Raw genomic sequence first — 16226 nt, 5'->3', positions numbered from 1 at the left:
AATATTCATCCTCGAATGTTGCAGCATTGCCAACTCACGACATCATCTTTGATTCCTTAGAACAGTTATTCTCCCTTTAGGGTCCGATTACCAGTTGCTTAAACCAGAACTTGGGTCAGTCTCTTCTCATTCTTTCTTAACCCTTTTATTGCCTTCATTCAACTTCTTTCACTTCTTTGCCCTCATGTATATGATAGAAATTTTACTAGTATCTCGCTCTCGCTCTGTCTCGATTATTGTAGCCTTGACTTGCCGTGTCGTAACTATTCATCGTCCTATAAGTATTCTCTTGTTCTCGCTTCTTCTTTCCTTGTTAGTGGGCAATTACCTTTCTAATATATGGCGTCCTCTTTGCATTTACTCCTTTGGTACCATCTCGGGCTATCCTTATTCTTTTATACTCGTTGAGTTTTAAGTATGCACTGTACTGACTTTTGGTAGCTCGTTAGTCATACTCCCTATTCCCTTACATTCCTGTCACTGTCTCTCTTACCCTTACATTCCAATTGCTTATTCAACATTACTTTGTCGCTAATGTGCATAATGGCTATATTCCTTAAACTATTCCTCCCAGTTCCTTTCCAAGGCTAGTTATATCAATAGCTGAAATACGTATGCACGTAATGTTTCTTCGCCATTTATTATCCTTCGCAGTATAGTTACACTTTTGGCAGATTCATAATCTGAGTTCAACTAAATTTGTAGCTCACCACATTTCTGAGTTCCTGCCACAACTACTTCTTTAACCTCCTTCCCTCAAATCTCACAATACAACCCAGAAGCATGGGGCTACGACAATTCTTACTCCATTATGACCCTCTTACAACATATATATATATATATATATATATATATATATATATGTATATATCTAGATTCGATTTCCTTGTAGCGGCGGTCACTTCACCTGTTGTTATTCCTTATTTGCTTTCTGATATGGCCTTTTTGCAAATATAGTCGGGCATAGCTTAACGTTGATAGTTCATATAACTCCATAGCATATGCTCTTATGTTCAGTATAATTAGTAATCCATGAAATGTTTTCTAATATCCAGTGAACTCTTTTATTTTCATTCATAAGAGCAGCGTTCTTCCTTTCTTCGGAAAATTACCAAACTACCAATCGTTGTCCTTTTTGCTACAATTGTTATCCCTTCCGGTGCTAAAATCCCCTTTTTGTTGTCATCCTTGGATCCGTCATCCTCTCTGTCATCCTTGTGAATTTGACTTAGAAACCTTTCTTGCTCCCTTTACTACCCTTTTAGGATATTTCGCTGCATACTTAGGTACGACGCAATTTTTGCCCAATACGAGGGTTTCAAACTATGGTATACAAATGCCGTAGCTCATGTTGGCGTGAAGCATTCTCTTAAAGTGTCTTTCATACTTTCTTCCTATGTCTGGCTCATGGTACACTTATTGTCAATCCGTTTCAGCTTCTTTCTGATAGCTTCCTGATCTGCCGATATGCTTCGAACTTTGGCCCTGAGTTAAAAAATTTCTTCGTCTGGAACATAAGAAGGTCATAATTCCTTTCAAGTCTAATATGTTCTTACCCCCTTATTAAGGAGGTCCTAATACACCAATAGCTTTCGAGTATCCATTGGCTTCGATAATTATCTGCAGCCCTTCACGACCTTCTTAAGGCCGGGGTTTCGTTATCGTATGATCTGACTTATCTATCTTTTTGATGGTTACACTCTTGTACTCAATTGGAATACTTATAAGGGTTAGATCAAATTCCGATGCCTTATTTTCCGTCTTTTCACACCTCTGTCTTTGATAACTAATGATTTTCTGGACCCATAAGTTCATTGGGACATCGAGATTCACCACGTCCTTTATGAAGTCTTCGATTATACCTTACTCCTCGTCTTTCTTCCCGACTTTGATTATAACATCTCTAGGACTTCTTACCCTGAGTTCTTCTTCCCTTTATGTCTATACCATATCATTTTGTCAATATTCCATACCCTTCGATCCACTACTAGTCCTTTCACCCGTCTAGCTCACTTACTCATAATTCTTCTTAACTACGCATTTGCGTTGCCGCTGCGCCTCAAGGTTTTCCAAGTGTCCTGCTACTTCTTGCTCTTAGCACGGGATTCTTACAATTTACACTCTCTCCATCCATGTTCATCAAGCCTTCATCTATCTTTCTGATGCTAAGGTCGAGTTGTCTTCCATACATATTCCTCACATTTCATTCTATTTCCTCTGTAATCAAATCTCCCGGTCTTACAGAAATTCTTGACTCATGTCATTAAATTTATAATCATAGGTGTCGCCCCATCATCCCCGTTCTTATCTCGGTGATTGATCAGTTTCCTACTGCCAACTCGTTAAAGTATCCTTCTTACTCCCATGGTTAAAGATTTCCAGTTACTTTACTCATTAATGCTCTCATCGTCCTTCGATCAACCTATTAGTATACTTTCCTTACTTTCATCCTTAGCCTTCCTTAGGTTCTAGTTCCTTCCTTCTCGAGCGCTCTTCTCCTCTTGTTATTTACAGTATCGCCCCTGAAGTTCATGAAATATTCCTTTAAACGTGAAAATCCGTTCTATTCTTAAGGCATCCTTTAGGAAAGCTTCTCCATGTTCGAGGAAACCATATCAATATGACTACACATTTATCCCTTTATATATATCTTTCGAGAGTTGGAAATCTCTTAGCATCATAGAAAGGCCTAATCATTCTTTCTTTTACTTCACATTCCTCGTCGTGGTCACTATCCTTTTAGCCCCACTTATTGAAATTTGTTCTCTAACCCCACACATTCCTCTTTTGTTCCATACTATCACACTTTACCCCTTTCACATGCCTACCTTTGAATTTTTACCCATGTCGTCTCTCTCGGAGGCTTCACTCACTCATATTTCTTACTTTTGACATTTCGATCTCCTTACCTTCCATATATTCACTTTCTTTCTTTTCCAAATGTAGTGGACTCAGGTAACAAGGGAACTGCTATTCAGAATTCTGCAGTCTCGTTGCTAGTAGCGGTGGTGAAGGAGCGACAATATGAGGATCCCATGCTAATGCAGTACAGCGATACCCTCCCCCAGAAAGAGGAGTCATCATTTGATATTTCAGGAGACGGAGTCCTTCGATGTCGAGGAAGATTATGTGTTCCCAATGTGGCGGGGCTACGCCACCAAATATTGAGAGAAGCTCATTGTTCCCGTTATTCTGTCCACCCCGGAGCGACAAAAATGTATCATGATCTCAAGTCTGTATATTGGTGGAATGGGTTGAAGAAAGATGTAGCGGAATTTATGGCTCAATGTCTTAATTGTCAACAAGTGAAAATCGAGCACCAGAAGCCGGGCAGATTGTTACAAGCTATAGAAATCCCAACTTGGAAGTGGGAAGTGATTAACATGGATTTCATTACAGCCTTAAACCGTTCTCGACGTAAGTATGATTCCATATGGGAGATTGTTGATAGACTCACAAAGTAAGCTCACTTCTTGCCAGTCAGGACGACCTATGTGGCAGAAGATTATGCAAGACTTTACCTTAAAGAGATAGTGAGACTCCATGGAGTTCCGGTATCTATTATGTCAGACAGAGGAACTCAGTTTACAGCTAAATTTTGGGAGTCTTTCCAAGCGGGTTTAGGGACCCAAGTGAGCCTTAGCACGACATTTCATCCACAGACCGACGGGCAAGACGAACGTAATATCCAGACTCTCGAAGATATGTCACGGGCATGTATGATGGATTTTGGAGGTAGTTGGGATGATCATTTGTCACTCGTTGAATTTGCTTACAATAATAGTTATCATTCTAGCATTCAAATGGCACCGTATGAGGCTTTGTATGGGCGGAAATGTAGATCCCCAATTGGGTGGTTTGAGATAGGAGAGGCTCAGTTGATAGGGCCAGACTTGGTCCAGCAAGCCATAGAGAAAGTCAAGCTCATACAAGATCGGTTGTTAGCGGCTCAAAGTCGTCAGAAGTCCTATGCAGATAATCATCGAAGAGACTTAGAGTTCCAAGTTAAGGACTGGGCAATCTTGAAAGTGTCGCCAATGAAGGGCGTTATGAGATTTGGAAAAAAGGGGAAGCTTAGTCCCCGGTATATTGGGCCTTATGAGATTGTGCGCAAGATAGGCAAGGTGGCCTCTGAGTTAGCTCTACCTCCCAATTTGGAGTTAGTTCATCCAGTTTTCCACGTCTCGATGCTCCGGAAATGTATTGGAGATCCTACCAGGATCGTACCAGTAAATGATATGCAAGTGACAGAGAAATTGACCTATGAAGAAGTACCCATTGCCATACTAGATAGGAAAGTACGGAGGCTTAGAAACAAGGAGGTGGCCTCAGTTAAGGTTCTATGGAGAAGAACAAGATTTTTAAGACTAAGATCAAGGCTAGAAAATTTTCTTTTCTCTTCTATGGGGTTTCGGCCGAGAGCCTTATTTTCTCCAAGGTTGATTGATTTTTTTTTGGTTTCTTGAACTTTCCCATGGATAAGTATGTGTATATATTTGCTTACTTATTCATTGGTCACATGAAAGTCACATGACCTATTAAATCCATGGGCTTGGACAAGCCATGGGTCATGGCCGGCCACCTTTGTGGCTTGGGCCTCAAATTTTGTTCAATTTTTTTTTTCTTGGCCCAATTCGTAAAATATCGTTTTGCAATTCTCGAAACTAATTTCCGAAATTCCAAATTTTTACCCTTGGACTTCCTTCACATTTCCACACCAATATTTCCATAAACAACATAGACATTTTAACTAAAATCAATTATTTCCTTATAACATGCAAGTCTTAATTATTTTCACGATTTCCGTTTATGCGAAAACACGGGATATAACATTCTCCCCCCCTTAAGAACATTCGTCCCCGAATGTTAAATTAATCTTATAATGTGACGGGGGAGTCTCCCTTTACAATTAGCACACATAACTCATTCGTCAATCAATACAACAAACTTGAAAGTTTAAATTACCTGTGGCCGCAGGGAATAAATGGGGGTATTTCTTCTTCATCTCATCCTCCGACTCCCAGGTCATTTCTTCCCGGTTGTTGTTGTGCCACAGGACTTTAACAGAAGGCACTTCCTTAGTGCGTAGTCTCCGTACCTATCGGTCCAAAATGGTTATAGGCTGCTTATCATAAGACAAGTGCTCCGTTACCTGAATATCGTCCACTGGGAATATCCTGGAAGGATCACCAATACATTTTCGCAGCATAGACACATGAAATACCGGGTGTACGGCCTCCAAATTGGAGGGTAAGTCTAACTCGTAGGCGACCTCGCCTATCTTCCGCACGATCTGATATCGCCCGATATACCGCGGGCTCAACATACCCTTTCTACCGAATCTTATGATACCCTTCATAATCGACACCTTCAGAAATACCCAGTCGCCAATCTGGAATTCTAACGGTCGACGTCGTTTGTCTGCATATGCTTTCTGTCGACTCTGTGCAGCCAATAATCGGTCCCGGATAAGTTTTACCTTATTCACTGCTTCCTGGATCACATCTGGCCCAATTAACTTAGTCTCGCCCACGTCGAACCAACCAATAGGAGATCTGCATTTTCTACCGTAAAGGGCTTCGTACGGCGCCATCTAAATACTGGAGTGATAACTGTTATTATAGGCAAATTCAATAAGCAGCAAGTGATCATCCCAGCTGCCCCTAAATTCAATAACGCAGGCCCGCAACATATCTTCCAGTGTCTGAATAGTGCGCTCAGCCTGCCCGTCGGACTGGGGATGAAAAGCTGTACTGAGGCTCACCTGAGTCCCTAATCCCTCCTGAAATGACCTCCAGAAATTAGCCGTAAACTGGGCACCCCGGTCAGTAATAATAGATACAGGGACTCCGTGAAGCCTGACTATCTCTCTGATATACAATCTAGCATAATCCTCAGCCGAATAAGTAGTCCGGACTGGGAGAAAGTGGGTTGATTTCGTCAATCTGTCAACAATTACCCAAATAGAATCATACCTGCATGGAGTGCGCGGTAACCCAACAACGAAATCCATATTAATCATCTCCCATTTCCAGGCTGGAATTTCCATCTCCTGTAATAATCCACCGGGCTTCTGATGTTCAATTTTAACTTGTTGACAATTCGGGCACTGACCAACGAACTCGGCAATATCTTTCTTCATACCGTCGCACCAATACAAACACCTGAGATCATGATACATTTTTGTGTAACCAGGATGAACAGAATACCGTGCATTATGCGCCTCGCCCATGATCTATCGCTGTAGGCCCGCAACATCCGGTACACAGAATCTGCCTTCATATAATAATACCCCTTCAGGTGAAATTTCAAACGGAGTCTTTTCTTTATTAAGGGCCATATCTCTGTACTGAATCAGGATAGGATCTTCAAACTGACGCTGCTTTACCTCTTCTATAATAGATGATTCAGCAACTGCACGAACAGAAATCCCAGTATTTCCAGAATCTGCCAAACGAACTCCAAGGCTGGCCAACTGATGAATCTCACGAACCAAGTCTTTCTTACCAGATGGTACATCAGCTAAACTGCCCATGGACTTTCGGCTAAGTGCATCCGCAACCACATTGGCTTTCCCAGGATGGTACAGAATATCAACGTCATAATCTTTCAGTAGCTCAAGCCATCTCCTCTGCCGCAAATTCAGTTCTTTCTGCTTAAAAATATACTGGAGGCTCTTATGGTCCGTATAAATATCAACATGGACCCCATATAAATAATGCCGCCAAATCTTCAAAGCATGAATTACCGCGGCCAACTCAAGATCATGAGTTGGATAATTCTTCTCGTGCGGTCTGAGCTGCCGGGAAGCATAGGCTATAACTCGACCGTGCTGCATCAACACACAACCTATCCCAATACCAGAGGCATCACAGTAGACAACATACCCATCTGATCCTTCTGGAAGAGCTAAAACTGGAGCTGAAATTAATTTTTCTTTGAACATCTGAAAGCTGCGCTCGCAGGCATCGGTCCACTGAAATTTCGCTGCTTTCTGAGTAAGCTTCGTCAGTGGTGCTACAATAGAAGAAAAATTCTCCACGAACCTGCGATAATATCCGGCTAATCCCAGAAAACTGCGCACCTCTGTCTGTGTAGTAGGCCTGGGCCAATTCTGTACAGCCTCAATCTTCTACGTATCGACCCGAATACCATCTGCGCTGACAATATGGCCCAAGAATGCCACAGAAGTTAACCAGAATTCACATTTGGAGAATTTAGCATATAATTTCTGTTGACGGAGAATACCAAGTACCGTCCTCAAATGATCTGAATGCTCCTCGGCTGATCGCGAGTAAATCAGAATATCGTCAATGAACACAATAACAAACATATCCAAGAAAGGCCGAAATACCCGATTCATGAGATCCATAAATACCGCTGGAGCATTAGTCAACCCGAAAGACATAACTCTGAATTCATAATGCCCGTACCGGGTCCTGAAAGCAGTCTTCGGAATATCTGATTCTCGCACTCGCACCTGATGATAACCTGAGCGCAGATCTATCTTCGAAAAATATTTAGCACCCTGCAACTGATCAAACAAATCATCAATCCGGGGGAGGGGATATTTATTCTTTATAGTCACCTTATTTAATTGCCGATAATCGATACACATGCGCAGTGACCCGCCTTTCTTTCTTACAAATAATACCGGCGCTCCCCAGGGTGATGTACTGGGTCTGATAAAGCCTTTATCTAACAAATCTTTCAGCTGCTCTTTCAATTCCTTCAATTTTGCCAGTGCCATTCTGTACGGAGGAATAGATATAGGCTGCGTATCCGGCAACAAGTCTATAGTGAAATCTAGCTCCCGTTCAGGCGGAAGACCCGGAAGCTCATCAGGAAATACGTCTGGGAATTCATTAACGACTGGAACAGACTGAATAGTAGGTGTCTCAGCTGCAGTGTCGTGCACACGAACCAAATGATAGATATAACCTTTCTGGATCATCTTCTTAGCCTTGAGGTACGAAATAAACTTACCCCTCGGCGATGCTGTAGACCCGAACCACTCTATAACTGGTTCCCCTGGAAACTGAAAATAGACTACCTTTTTCTGGCAGTCAACATTAGCATAACAGGAAGCTAACCAGTCCATACCCATAATAACATCGAATTCCAGCATATCTAATTCTATCAAATCAGCCTTAGTGTAACGATCAGATATAATCACCGAACAATCCCTATAGACCTGCCTCGCTATAATACACTCCCCAACCGGTGTGGCCACCTCAAATGGCTCTATAGGCTCAGACACTATCCCAATATTACTAGCAACAAGCGCGGAAATATATGATAAGGTAGAACCAGGATCAATCAGTGCATATACAGATCTGGAGAAAACCAGTAATGTACCTGTGACGACATTCGGCGAAGCCTCCTGATCCTGGCGGCTGGCCAATGCGTATATGCGGTTCGAGGGACCGCTAGAACCTGAGGCACTGCCACGACCTCGACCGCGTCTCGCCGGTGCAGGGATACCTCGCCCCGCAGGGCGTGCAACTGATAGAGCAGATGATGAACCAGCGGCTGATCCCGTCGGCTGAGCTACACTACCAGAACCGCTCGCCAATGGACAATCTCGCATAATATGGCCCTGACCGCCGCATGAAAAACAGGCTCCAGTAAGTCGATAAGACTCTCCCGGGTGCGATTTCCCGCAATGGGAACAACGGGGCCTAGGTGATCTAGGCTGACTGGGATCTCTGGATACCTGTGAACTGGATGCTCTGGAACTCTGACCGGCCCCAGACGGTCCTGCACTGTCAAATCTCCTACCGGCCGGCTGTGTACCCCGGCCGGACGGAGGAGGATGTCTGCCCGACTGCTGCTGCTGAGGCTGTCCGCCTCGAGAATCTCCAGAATAACCTGCGGATCTGGCCCTCTTGGGCGGCCTCCTGTCCCGATCTCTGCTAGAATAATCAGCTCTATGTCGGTCCTCCATACCCAGGGCATAAGCCTGTAGTCGGGCAATATCCATGTCTGTCTGCAATGCCACCGCCATACAACCATCAATCAAATAGCGGTCTAACCCCATCACGTATCTGTGCATCCGATCGGCCATATCTGCTACTATGGTAGGTGCATACCGGGCCAAAGAATCGAACTCCATATTATACTCACGGACGCTCCGACCCCTCTGCTGCAGATGCAAAAATCGGTCAACCCGTGCCCGCCGTAACTCTGGGGGCAAAAAGTGGCGGGTGAAAGCAGTCACGAACTCGTCCCAAGTGGCTGGGGAAGCACCCTCACCCCTAGATAGCTCCCAGGACTCATACCAGTGAGCAGCAACATCCCGTAGTCTATGCGAAGCCAGCTCAACAGACTCAGTCTCTGAAGCCCTGACCAAGTCTAGTGAGCGCTGCATCCCCCGAATAAAGTCATGGGGGTCCTCGTCGGGCTTAGACCCGAAACACTCTGGAGGGCCACACGATAAGAACTCTCGAACCCGCAGGCTGTCACGCCTGTCATCATCATCATCGTCCCTCCGCCCGCGTCTGCGAGCCTGCCCCGCTACCAATGTAGTCAGCAACTGCACAGCCTCCCTCAGGGTCCTATCCTCCGCCCCTGGCTGCGGAGCTGGAGTCTCAGGAGCGGGTACTCGGGCCTCTGGAGCTGCTGATGGACCTGCTCCAGGCTGTACCAATGGTGGTGTATCGGATCCCTCTGAATAGGGCACAACCTCGGGCAAATCATAAACACGAGCCCGGGTAACTCGCTGTGCCTGACTAGTGCCTGCCATCCCTGCCTTGCCCTTCTGGGCCGCCGTTGCCTTCTTCGGAGGCATCACTGCAAACACAATAATGAATCGGATCAGAATCATCTTAATAGCACAGCTCTATCGCACGATCTAAGATTCCAAAGAAAGGTAACACCCTAAATGCCCTGTAGCCTCCTGTTTATAGGTGTGGTGCACAACACACCGATAAACAAGACTCTACGAGACACGGCCTGTAGACATTCCGAGGACAAACTGCTCTGATACCACTTTTGTCACGACCCAACCCCGTAGGCCGTGACTAGTGCCCGATCTGGGCACCCAAACCCATCTATCAAACGCATTCAAATATATAGCAGAAGCCGACAAGGCTATATTCCAAATTTAGACGATTTCCAGAAAAATTTCGGTAGAGTTTCCTTTGTTTTTCGGACTATCCAGAATAACCCTGTACACAGCAAACACCAACAAAGGCCACACAGGGCTAACAAAGCAATGAACAAACATACGCGGACCGGCCGCCTCGGCGTATGGGATCGCCCAAACAACATATACACATAACCATACAGAAAGACCATAACCCACTGACATGTCCACAGACCTCTAAACTGACGGACAGAATCATATGATGGGACAGGGCCCCGCCGTACCCAAATAGTCAAATATACAGAAATATATACATGGCAAAAGATATATATACCAAAAGTGGACTCCGAATCAAAGGGAGTACTCCGAAATAGCAGAAGTGGAGCCTACAGTGGAGGATCACCGGCGTCGGTACCTGCGGGCATGAAACGCAGCCCCCGAAGAAAGGGGGTCAGTACGAAAGATGTACTGAGTATGTAAAGCATGGAGTACAGAAATATAGGCCACAACTGAAAGCGAACAGGATACAAAAGAGAGAAATGCCGAACAGTATATCAAAATTTTTATCAAAATCATATATACATAATGCAAATGAAATCATGCAAAGCTCAGGAACGTGGTCACCACTCCAACGCTGGTGCCACACACAGCATAACACTAGAAGGTTCAAATCTCCGTACATCCCCGAGCACACACATATCAGCATATCATATCACCAGCCATATCACAGCATAACACCAAACAGAACCCGGCCCTATGGCGAGGTCTCGGGAACCGTAACACAGCATACGGCCGAATTTATCATAATGTGCACGAATCATAACCGGCCTGGGAACCGGTGAACGAAGTCATAATAAGGGCACGAGCGGAGTCGTGAGCAAACAATGCAATTTGTATATCAAAATAGTCTTTCAAAACTTGATTACATCATAAGTCATCTCATTAGTCAAAGTAGTCGAATAATTTGTTAGCACGGAAGTTTCATTTCGCAAAAGTGTCTTCAAAGTGGTGCGTATGGCTAAAAATATAGTTTAGTATATTATAGTAATCAAAACATTCTTTCATAGGAGACAATTTCATAACCGAAGATCACTTATCCAAACTTTTCCAAAAAGAGAGCCTAATAGAACGAATAAGGCATCTCGGGTTAGCGGGCCCACCTCGGGTCAAGTCGAGGTGGCGAACATGAATTACAGACATTTAGGGTCTATGGGATCATACATAAAGGTTTCGAAGTGATCCGACTACGTTTGCATAAGTTTTGGATGTTTGGTTACTTTCTAGTCTAAATAGGATCTTTAAGCTTCAATTGAATTGAATGAATAGTAGCCATTCTCTAATTCGGATTTCGAGGAGCAGAATTGCTCCCGGGGTTCCGATATCAACCTAGCATACTAAGACATGCCAAAAGAAGGAGTGAGAAGCCTTACATACCTTATATACGTCTTACGCTCGCCCAAAACTCACGTCCCGTTTCGCTCAAAATCTGCAACTGGTCAAAGTTACCAATTAGGGATTTCAAAGCTTAAGAATTTACTTAACTTCGTTTTTGTCTACCGAAATTTCGGCAGCATTTCCCCTATATATATAACGCCCCCGAGACTTAGCTCGGCTCAATATATATCAACACAGCAACCCATAAGATCACGAACATCATAAGTCATAACAAAATCACTCTAGGGACAATATTCTATCTTTCTATAAAAATCGACAACTACGACGAACATACTAACTCGCGTTGTTTCATTCCGAATTCGTTAACAACAACCATAATTCACATTTTAAAGTCTTACTTCCAGAATTATATAAAATATACAAAAATCATATAATTTCCCATAAGAACCCGCAACCATTTTTCAATGCCAAATCAACTCGTTAAATATTCATTTACTTCATAAATGCCACAACGACGCAACTAACGAACTAGATAGGATTCAATTCACCTTCCCTTCCAACTCACATGGCTCACGACCACATACCAACACACACACACTCACGGCTGCACACACATACATCACTACCACAAAATTCTCATTTTATTCTAATCATCATAACATTCATACCAATTCCATAACACAAAAGTGGAAGAATTCTCACCTTTCCTTCAAGTTTCAACCCGCCGCAAACTTCGCTCTTCTGCCAAACCAATTATATCACGTCGGAGAGCGTCTTGCATACACTACGAATACAAGAAGAACAAGATTTTTAAGACTAAGATCAAGGATAGAAAAATTTCTTTTCTCTTCTATGGGGTTTCGGCCGAGTGCCTTATTTTCTCCAAGGTTGATTGATTTTTTTTTGGTTTCTTGAACTTTCCCATGGATAAGTATGTGTATATATTTGCTTACTTATTCATTGGTCACATGAAAGTCACATGACCTATTAAATCCACGGGCTTGGACAAGCCATGGGTCATGGCCGGCCACCTTTATGGCTTGGGCCTCAAATTTTGTTCAATTTTGTTTTTCTTGGCCCAATTCGTAAAATCTCGTTTTGCAATTCCCGAAACTAATTTCCGAAATTCCAAATTTTTCCCTTGGACTTCCTTCACATTTCCACACCAATATTTCCATAAACAACATAGACATTTTAATTAAAATCAATTATTTCCTTATAACATGCAAGTCTTAATTATTTTCACGATTTCCGTTTATGCGAAAACACGGGATATAACAACGAGTCACAAAATGAGACTACATTTAGCACTTCCTCTACCCCGCCTAATGTGGAAGAGCAAGGAGGAGCTGCAGCTCCAATTCCTTCACCGGTTGCTTCGGGTCAACAAATGACCGAGGCCATTCAGTTATTGACACAGTTGGTTCCCACACAGGCACAACGGCAAAATGCGAGCCCGAGTGATCGATCAGCCAGTACTAGAGCCCGTGACTTCATGACTTTAAACCCTCCGGAGTTCTTTGGGTCAAAGTCGGATGAGGATCCGCAAGGCTTTATCGATGAGATGTTGAGGACTTTAAAGATTATTCATGCCTCCGAGACTAAATCCGTGGAGTTGGCCTCTTATAGACTCCGGGATGTGGCAGTCTTATGGTATAATAATTGGGTATTATCAAGAGGAGAGAATGCGCCTCCACCCGTATGGCCGAAATTTGTGGATGCTTTTATTCGTCACTATTTACCACCCGAGATTCACCGATCTAGGGCGGATAGATTTCTAAATTTGAAGTAAGGAAGTATGAGTGCTCGAGAGTATAATATGCAATTTAATTCTTTGGCCAGGTACGCCCCGGCTATGGTGGCGGACATGGGAGATCGTGTTCACAGATTTGTGAGTGGTTTGGGACCACATTTATTCAAAGATTGTCTGACGGCTTCATTGCAAGATGGGATGGACATTTCCCGTATACAATCCCATGGCAGTCGTAAAATAATAAGGTGGATTATGAGGTAGAGTTAAAGGATAGGCATAAAAATGGAAGAGCGGTTTTAACTTTAAAAAGATACCTTATGTGAGTATTAGGGCCTCTGGTCAAACGTAAGATGGACAAGAATAAAACGTATTTCTATACAATAAGGGCTCATGCGGATGATTTCATAGTGAGAAGATATAGGCGACGAGTGTAAGACTTGGATTAGAGAGAGAAGTGTATAATGGGCTAAGATGGGGAGTCAAGTGAAATAGCCACTGCGAGCTAGTTGTATGGATGCAAAATTCCAACATTTCATACCGATGGAGATAGCATTGTACAGGGAAAGCCTTAAAGGCAATACTTGACTCAGAATTTGATAATGTCTTTGTTAATAGAAGGATGCATAGTTAACAATAGAAGAGGATCGAAATGAAAATGAACCATTTAGAAGCATGTAAATACTTGATGGTAGCAACCTACATTGAAAAGGAAAAGATGTGTATGATCATTTAGAAGAGAAAGTTTATGGATTATGCGAGCATTTCAAGCATAGAGTACTCAAACGTAAAGGAATTAAAGGCGAAAGATGATAGTAAATGGAATAAGATGGATCTAAATGAGAAACTAAGGGTGAAAGGCGATAGTGTAGTAGATAATAATGAGTAAATTTGTGTAAGGCAATCTTGTAATACCAATCAAGAATAAGGACGAACGTAAAGCCGAAGTGGAGTTTGCAATTATAAAGAATCATATAAGCTATCTATGGAAATTGTAAGGCTAAAATACTCAGTTCTTCACTGGTGCCTTAAGATCGAAACATTTCGGGAAACTTGGGAAAGATTGGCCATCCTAGTAAACCCCATTTTAGAGACGGATAGGAAAATAGTGCTTGTTTTCTAACTTCCCAAGGCATGCTATGAACACATGTGTTAGACCATTTGGAAAAATGAAGTGACTTGTCAAGATGATTTGGAATTGATAGAACTAGGTGATTGTATAAAGCATGCAAGAATAAGAGAGCATCAAATCACTGGAATGCAGAGATTACATCTTGAAGAGATTTAGGATCGTTATTAAAAGACTTTACGGGAAATTCTTATGGTCCTCACAAATGGATATGGGGTGGCGAATTGATGTAAGCTTGATGAAGATATTAGGAAAGAACGTGGAAGTAGAAAAGATGCATGGGGAAGCGAAAGAGGGTACGAAGTCCAAGTATACGCATTTATCTCCCCTCCCAGAAGAGGTTCAAGATGAGATGCCATTGCCCCCAGGTATGCAATACAATGCTTTACTTTTAATCCTTTTGGTCGTGTGTGGCCATATTCTGTGTTGTGATATCGTAGAACTGTGTGGCAGTGTTATTTTGGGTTGCTATGAAAGTATGGTAGTGCAATATTATACGAGAAACTCTGGCGAAATATTTGTAGAAATCCCGAGAGCTTAACATTCGAGGATGAATGTTCTTAAGGGGGGAGAGTGTTATACCTCAGAATTTTATATCGTTGTGTCGTACGTAGACTAACGTCAGCTTAAGGTGAACATGGAGTTATTATGACATTAAGGAGGGTATTTGGTAGTTTTAAAGTGTATACGATAAGATTTTGAAGTTGTATGAATCGGAGGAAGAAAGTTCATCGAAGGAAAGTAAGGTATAAGTCGTGTTTGGGGAAATAGTTTCGTAAGTATCAATTTAAAGATTATTTAGTAAGGTCTTGTGAATGAGTTATACGGATGTTTAGATTGTTAATGAAGTGTTAAACAAGTGCTAAGAAGGTTCCAGGAGGATTGGAGATCAAACGAATCGACGAGAACAAGTTCGGGAGAAAAGTGGGTTATACGACCATTTATACGGCCCGTATAACTTTATACGGTCCGTATAATGGTCCGTATAACAGTTAAAGAATGGAACAGTCTCTGGTGTACTTATACAGTCCCTTATACGTACCGTATAAAAATGTATGGACCGAATAGGTGTCCGTATAAAACCATGGCGGGTTAGATTTTTGCAAGTATATATATTAGACCCAAGTTCTTATTTTTCATTTCTCTAATTTCCTCCACACTTCTTGAGAGATCTATAATATTCTACACGCCCTACTAGCATAAATCCAAGGCAAATCAAAGATCAAACATCATTAATCTAAGGAAATCAAGTGCAAGGATGCTCTCTAGGGTTGCTAGAAGCCAAGAAGCACTTTGGAATTGAAGTTCAGGCTTTTCTCAAATGGAGTATTAATCAAAATTCTCTAACTGTGAATTCTGGCTTAAGTCTGTGTCTTTCTTGGGTCATGTGGTGACTGGGGATGGCATTAAAGTAGATCCTAAGAAAATTTCCACAGTTAAGGATTGGCCTAGACCAACTAGTGCGACTGAAATTCGTATTTTCTTGGGTTTGGCAAATTATTACAGAAAGCTTGTGGAAGGCTTGTCGTCAATAGCCTCTCCATTGACTAAATTGACACAGAAGACTTCTAAGTGTCAGTGGTACGAAGTTTGTGAAAAGAGTTTTCAAGAGCTTAAGACAAGGTTGACTTCGGCTCCTATTTTGACTTTTTCTTCTGGGTCTGGTGGATATGTGGTGTATTGTGATGCTTCTAGAATTTGGTTGTGTATTGATGCAGAACGGTAAGGTGATCGCTTATGCTTCGCGACAGTTGAAAAAGAATGAGAATAATGATCCAACTCATGACTTGGAGCTGGCTACCGTGGTATTTGCCTTGAAAATTTGGCGTCATTATTTGTATGGTGAGCATTGAGATGTTTTTACT

The sequence above is a fragment of the Lycium barbarum genome, chromosome 10, assembly GCF_019175385.1.
Source record: "Lycium barbarum isolate Lr01 chromosome 10, ASM1917538v2, whole genome shotgun sequence".
Classification (NCBI taxonomy): domain Eukaryota; kingdom Viridiplantae; phylum Streptophyta; class Magnoliopsida; order Solanales; family Solanaceae; genus Lycium; species Lycium barbarum.
This window is presented reverse-complemented; position numbering follows the sequence as displayed.